Source organism: Nothobranchius furzeri, chromosome 7, assembly GCF_043380555.1.
Source record: "Nothobranchius furzeri strain GRZ-AD chromosome 7, NfurGRZ-RIMD1, whole genome shotgun sequence".
In the NCBI taxonomy this organism is placed as follows: domain Eukaryota; kingdom Metazoa; phylum Chordata; class Actinopteri; order Cyprinodontiformes; family Nothobranchiidae; genus Nothobranchius; species Nothobranchius furzeri.
In genome coordinates this window covers 12,247,982-12,255,724 of record NC_091747.1, presented here as the reverse complement: position 1 = coordinate 12,255,724, position 7,743 = coordinate 12,247,982, and positions in this window count along the sequence as shown.

The window sequence follows — 7,743 nt, the reverse complement described above, 5'->3', positions numbered from 1 at the left end:
CTATAGGAATGTGCGATCATCATGAATCGTTCAGATCACTTAAAACTCAATAGATTCTACCTTCTTGTAACGTTTCAGCCTGATTGGACCTTGTTTTCACCCAAATGGACCCAGAATGATGTGAAATTGTGCTTCGTGCAACATAATTCTGGGTGCCATTTAAAAACCATAAGTGCTAATGACTCCATTCCTTTTTGAGGTAATAGGGGCTGTTAATTTGAGTACTCTAAAACAAACCTGACCTCTCTAGGATATTCAGAAGCCAAGTTATAAGCCCACAAATGTGTAACTGGACTACTTCTTTAAATTGACACCAGATCAGGTGACCTTTGTGACATGGTTTGACACCCTTAGGAAAGTCCTATCATCATGAAACGTTCAGATCACTTACAACTCAATAGATTCTACCTTCCTGTAACGTTTCAGCCTGATTGGACCTTGTTTTCACACAAATGAACCCAGAATGATGTGAAATTGTGCTTCGTGCAACATAATTCTGGGTGCCATTTAAAAACCATAAGTGCTAATGACTCCATTCCTTTTTGTGGTTGTAGGGGCTGTTGATTGGAGTACACTAAAACAAACCTGATCTCTCTAGGACATTCAGAAGCCAAGTTATAAGCCCACAAATGTGTAACTGGACTACTTTTTTAAATTGACACCGATCCGGTGACCTTTGGGACATGGTTTTACCTCCTTAGGAAAGTGCTATCATCATGAAACGTTCAGATCACTTACAACTCAATAGATTCTACCTTCCTGTAACGTTTCAGTCTGATTGGACCTTCTTTTCACACAAATGAACCCAGAATGATGTGAAATTTTGCTTCGTGCCACATAATTCTGGGTGCCATTTAAAAACCATAAGTGCTAATGACTCCATTCCTTTTTGGGGTAATGGGGGCTGTTAATTGGAGTACTCTAAATTAAACCTGACCTCTCTAGGATATTCAGAAGCCAAGTTATAAGCCCACAAAGGTGTAACTGGACTACTTCTTTAAAGTGACACCAGGCCCGGTGACCTTTGGGACATGGTTTGACCCCCTTAGGAATGTGCGATCATCATGAAACGTTCAGATCACTTACAACTCAATAGATTCTACCTTCTTGTAACATTTCAGCCTGATTGGACCTTGTTTTCACACAAATGGACCCAGAATGATGTGAAATTGTGCTTCGTGCAACATAATTCTGGGCGCCATGTACAAACCATAAGTGCTAATGACTCCATTCCTTTTTGTGGCTGTAGGGGCTGTTTATTGGAGTACACTAAAACAAGCCTGACCTCTCTAGGACATTAAGAAGCCAAGTTATAATCCCACAAAGGTGTAACTGGACTACTTATTTAAAGTGACACCTGGCCCGGTGACCTTTGGGACATGGTTTGACCCTCTATAGGAATGTGCGATCATCATGAAACGTTCAGATCACTTACAACTCAATAGATTCTACCTTCTTGTAATGTTTCAGCCTGATTGGACCTTGTTTTCACACAAATGAACCCAGAATGATGTGAAATTGTGCTTCGTGCAACATAATTCTTTGTGCCATTTAAAAACCATAAGTGCTAATGACTCCATTCCTTTTTGTGGTTGTAGGGGCTGTTGATTGTAGTACTCTGAAACAAACCTGATCACTCTAGGACATTCACAAGCCAAGTTATAAGCCCACAAATGTGTAACTGGACTACTTCTTTACATTGACACCAGGCCCGTTGACCTTTGAGACATGATTTGACCCCCTATAGGAATGTGCGATCATCATGAAACGTTCATATCACTTACAAATCAATAGATTCTACCTTCTTGTAACGTTTCAGCCTGATTGGACCTTGTTTTCACACAAATGGACCCAGAATGATGTGAAATTGTGCTTCGTGCAACAAAATTCTGGGTGCCATTTACAAACCATAAGTTCTAATGACTCCATTCTTTTTTCTGGTTGTAGGGGCTGTTGATTGGAGTACACTATAAACAAACCTGATCTCTCTAGGACATTCAGAAGCCAAGTTATAAGCCCACAAATGTGTAACTGGACTACTTATTTAAAGTGACACGAGGTCCGGTGACCTTTGGGACATGGTTTGACCCCCTATAGGAATGTGCGATCATCATGAATCGTTCAGATCACTTAAAACTCAATAGATTCTACCTTCTTGTAACGTTTCAGCCTGATTGGACCTTGTTTTCACCCAAATGGACCCAGAATGATGTGAAATTGTGCTTCGTGCAACATAATTCTGGGTGCCATTTACAAACCATAATGACTCCATTCCTTTTAGTGGTTGTAGGGGCTGTTGATTGGAGTACACTAAAACAAACCTGATCTCTCTAGGACATTCAGAAGCCAAGTTATAAGCCCACAAATGTGTAACTGGACTACTTATTTAAAGTGACACGAGGCCCGGTGACCTTTGGGACATGGTTTGACCCCCTATAGGAATGTGGGATCATCATGAAACGTTCAGATCACTTAAAACTCAATAGATTCTACCTTCTTGTAACGTTTCAGCCTGATTGGACCTTGTTTTCACCCAAATGGACCCAGAATGATGTGAAATTGTGCTTCGTGCAACATAATTCTGGGTGCCATTTAAAAACCATAAGTGCTAATGACTCCATTCCTTTTTGAGGTAATAGGGGCTGTTAATTTGAGTACTCTAAAACAAACCTGACCTCTCTAGGATATTCAGAAGCCAAGTTATAAGCCCACAAATGTGTAACTGGACTACTTCTTTAAATTGACACCAGATCAGGTGACCTTTGGGACATGGTTTGACACCCTTAGGAAAGTCCTATAATCATGAAACGTTCAGATCACTTACAACTCAATAGATTCTACCTTCCTGTAACGTTTCAGCCTGATTGGACCTTGTTTTCACACAAATGAACCCAGAATGATGTGAAATTGTGCTTCGTGCAACATAATTCTGGGTGCCATTTAAAAACCATAAGTGCTAATGACTCCATTCCTTTTTGTGGTTGTAGGGGCTGTTGATTGGAGTATACTAAAACAAACCTGATCTCTCTAGGACATTCAGAAGCCAAGTTATAAGCCCACAAATGTGTAACTGGACTACTTCTTTAAATTGACACCAGATCCGGTGACCTTTGGGACATGGTTTGACCCCCTTAGGAAAGTGCTATCATCATGAAACGTTCAGATCACTTACAACTCAATAGATTCTACCTTCCAGTAACGTTTCAGCCTGATTGGACCTTGTTTTCACACAAATGAACCCAGAATGTTGTGAAATTGTGCTTCGTGCAACATAATTCTGGGTGCCATTTAAAAACCATAAGTGCTAATGACTCCATTCCTTTTAATGGTAATGGGGGCTGTTGATTGGAGTACACTAAAACAAACCTGATCTCTCTAGGACATTCAGAAGCCAAGTTATAAGCCCACAAAGGTGTAACTGGACTACTTCTTTAAAGTGACACCAGGCCCGGTGACCTTTGGGACATGGTTTGACCCCCTATATGAATGTGCGATCATCATGAAACGTTCATATCACTTAAAACTCAATTGATTCTACCTTCTTGTAACGTTTCAGCCTGATTGGACCTTGTTTTCACACAAATGAACCCAGAATGATGTGAAATTGTGCTTCGTGCAACATAATTCTGGGTGCCATTTAAAAACCATAAGTGCTAATGACTCCATTCCTTTTTGTGGTTTTAGGGGCTGTTGATTGGAGTACACTAAAACAAACCTGATCTCTCTAGGACATTCAGAAGCCAAGTTATAAGCCCACAAATGTGTAACTGGACTACTTTTTTAAATTGACACCGATCCGGTGACCTTTGGGACATGGTTTTACCTCCTTAGGAAAGTGCTATCATCATGAAACGTTCAGATCACTTACAACTCAATAGATTCTACCTTCCTGTAACGTTTCAGTCTGATTGGACCTTGTTTTCACACAAATGAACCCAGAATGATGTGAAATTTTGCTTCGTGCCACATAATTCTTGGTGCCATTTACAACCCATAAGTGCTAATGACTCCATTCCTTTTTGGGGTAATGGGGGCTGTTAATTGGAGTACTCTAAATTAAACCTGACCTCTCTAGGATATTCAGAAGCCAAGTTATAAGCCCACAAAGGTGTAACTGGACTACTTCTTTAAAGTGACACCAGGCCCGGTGACCTTTGGGACATGGTTTGACCCCCTTAGGAATGTGCGATCATCATGAAACGTTCAGATCACTTACAACTCAATAGATTCTACCCTCTTGTATCATTTCAGCCTGATTGGACCTTGTTTTCACACAAATGGACCCAGAATGATGTGAAATTGTGCTTCGTGCAACATAATTCTGGGCGCCATGTACAAACCATAAGTGCTAATGACTCCATTCCTTTTTGTGGCTGTAGGGGCTGTTTATTGGAGTACACTAAAACAAGCCTGACCTCTCTAGGACATTCAGAAGCCAAGTTATAATCCCACAAAGGTGTAACTGGACTACTTATTTAAAGTGACACCAGGCCCGGTGACCTTTGGGACATGGTTTGACCCTCTATAGGAATGTGCGATCATCATGAAACGTTCAGATCACTTACAACTCAATAGATTCTACCTTCTTGTAATGTTTCAGCCTGATTGGACCTTGTTTTCACACAAATGAACCCAGAATGATGTGAAATTGTGCTTCGTGCAACATAATTCTTTGTGCCATTTAAAAACCATAAGTGCTAATGACTCCATTCCTTTTTGTGGTTGTAGGGGCTGTTGATTGTAGTACATGGTCAAACCATGTCCCAAAGGTCACCGGATCTGGTGTCAATTTAAAGAAGTAGTCCGTTTACACATTTGTGGGCTTATAACTTGGCTTCTGAATGTCCTAGAGAGATCAGGTTTGTTTTAGTATGCTCCAATCAACAGCCCCTACAACCACAAAAAGGAATGGAGTCATTAGCACTTATGGTTTGTAAATGGCACTCAGAATGATGTTGCACGAAGCACAATTTCACATCATTCTGGGTTCATTTGTGTGAAAATAAGGTCCAATCAGGCTGAAACGTTACAGGAAGGTAGAATCTATTGAGTTGTAAGTGATCTGAACGTTTCATGATGATAGAACTTTCCTAAGCGGGTCAAACCATGTCCCAAAGGTCACCGGATCTGGTGTCAATTTAAAGAAGTAGTCCAGTTACACATTTGTGGGCTTATAACTTGGTTTCTGAATGTCCTAGAGAGATCAGGTTTGTTTTAGTATACTCCAATCAACAGCCCCTACAACCACAAAAAGGAATGGAGTCATTAGCACTTATGGTTTGTAAATGGCACCCAGAATTATGTTGCACGAAGCACAATTTCACATCATTCTGGGTCCATTTGTGTGAAAACAAGGTCCAATCAGGCTGAAACGTTACAAGAAGGTAGAATCTATTGAGTTGTAAGTGATCTGAACATTTCAAGATGATCACACATTCCTATAGGGGGTAAAACCATGTCCCAAAGGTCACCGGGCCTGGTGTCACTTTAAAGAAATAGTCCAATTACACCTTTGAGGGATTATAACTTGGCTTCTGAATGTCCTAGAGAGATCAGGTTTGTTTTAGTGTACTCCAATCAACAGCCCCCATTACCATTAAAAGGAATGGAGTCATTAGCACTTATGGTTTTTAAATGGCACCCAGAATTATGTTGCACGAAGCACAATTTCACAACATTCTGGGTTCATTTGTGTGAAAACAAGGTCCAATCAGGCTGAAACGTTACTGGAAGGTAGAATCTATTGAGTTGTAAGTGATCTGAACGTTTCATGATGATAGCACTTTCCTAAGGGGGTCAAACCATGTCCCAAAGGTCACCGGATCTGGTGTCAATTTAAAGAAGTAGTCCAGTTACACATTTGTGGGCTTATAACTTGGCTTCTGAATGTCCTAGAGAGATCAGGTTTGTTTTAGTATACTCCAATCAACAGCCCCTACAACCACAAAAAGGAATGGAGTCATTAGCACTTATGGTTTTTAAATGGCACCCAGAATTATGTTGCACGAAGCACAATTTCACATCATTCTGGGTTCATTTGTGTGAAAACAAGGTCCAATCAGGCTGAAACGTTACAGGAAGGTAGAATCTATTGAGTTGTAAGTGATCTGAACGTTTCATGATGATAGGACTTTCCTAAGGGTGTCAAACCATGTCCCAAAGGTCACCTGATCTGGTGTCAATTTAAAGAAGTAGTCCAGTTACACATTTGTGGGCTTATAACTTGGCTTCTGAATATCCTAGAGAGGTCAGGTTTGTTTTAGAGTACTCAAATTAACAGCCCCTATTACCTCAAAAAGGAATGGAGTCATTAGCACTTATGGTTTTTAAATGGCACCCAGAATTATGTTGCACGAAGCACAATTTCACATCATTCTGGGTCCATTTGGGTGAAAACAAGGTCCAATCAGGCTGAAACGTTACAAGAAGGTAGAATCTATTGAGTTTTAATTGATCTGAACGTTTCATGATGATCCCACATTCCTATAGGGGGTCAAACCATGTCCCAAAGGTCACCGGGCCTCGTGTCACTTTAAATAAGTAGTCCAGTTACACATTTGTGGGCTTATAACTTGGCTTCTGAATCTCCTAGAGAGATCAGGTTTGTTTTAGTGTACTCCAATCAACAGCCCCTACAACCAGAAAAAAGAATGGAGTCATTAGAACTTATGGTTTGTAAATGGCACCCAGAATTATGTTGCACGAAGCACAATTTCACATCATTCTGGGTCCATTTGTGTGAAAACAAGGTCCAATCAGGCTGAAACGTTACAAGAAGGTAGAATCTATTGATTTGTAAGTGATATGAACGTTTCATGATGATCGCACATTCCTATAGGGGGTCAAATCATGTCCCAAAGGTCAACGGGCCTGGTGTCACTTTAAAGAAGTAGTCCAGTTACACATTTGTGGGCTTATAACTTGGCTTCTGAATGTCCTAGAGTGATCAGGTTTGTTTCAGAGTACTACAATCAACAGCCCCTACAACCACAAAAAGGAATGGAGTCATTAGCACTTATGGTTTTTAAATGGCACCCAGAATTATGTTGCACGAAGCACAATTTCACATCATTCTGGGTTCATTTGTGTGAAAACAAGGTCCAATCAGGCTGAAACATTACAAGAAGGTAGAATCTATTGAGTTGTAAGTGATCTGAACGTTTCATGATGATCGCACATTCCTATAGGGGGTCAAACCATGTCCCAAAGGTCACCGGGCCTGGTGTCACTTTAAATAAGTAGTCCAGTTACACCTTTGTAGGATTATAACTTGGCTTCTGAATGTCCTAGAGAGGTCAGGCTTGTTTTAGTGTACTCCAATAAACAGCCCCTACAGCCACAAAAAGGAATGGAGTCATTAGCACTTATGGTTTGTAAATGGCACCCAGAATTATGTTGCACGAAGCACAATTTCACATCATTCTGGGTCCATTTGTGTGAAAACAAGGTCCAATCAGGCTGAAACGTTACAAGAAGGTAGAATCTATTGAGTTGTAAGTGATCTGAACATTTCAAGATGATCACACATTCCTATATGGGGTAAAACCATGTCCCAAAGGTCACCGGGCCTGGTGTCACTTTAAAGAAATAGTCCAATTACACCTTTGAGGGATTATAACTTGGCTTCTGAATGTCCTAGAGAGATCAGGTTTGTTTTAGTGTACTCCAGTCAACAGCCCCCATTACCATTAAAAGGAATGGAGTCATTAGCACTTATGGTTTTTAAATGGCACCCAGAATTAT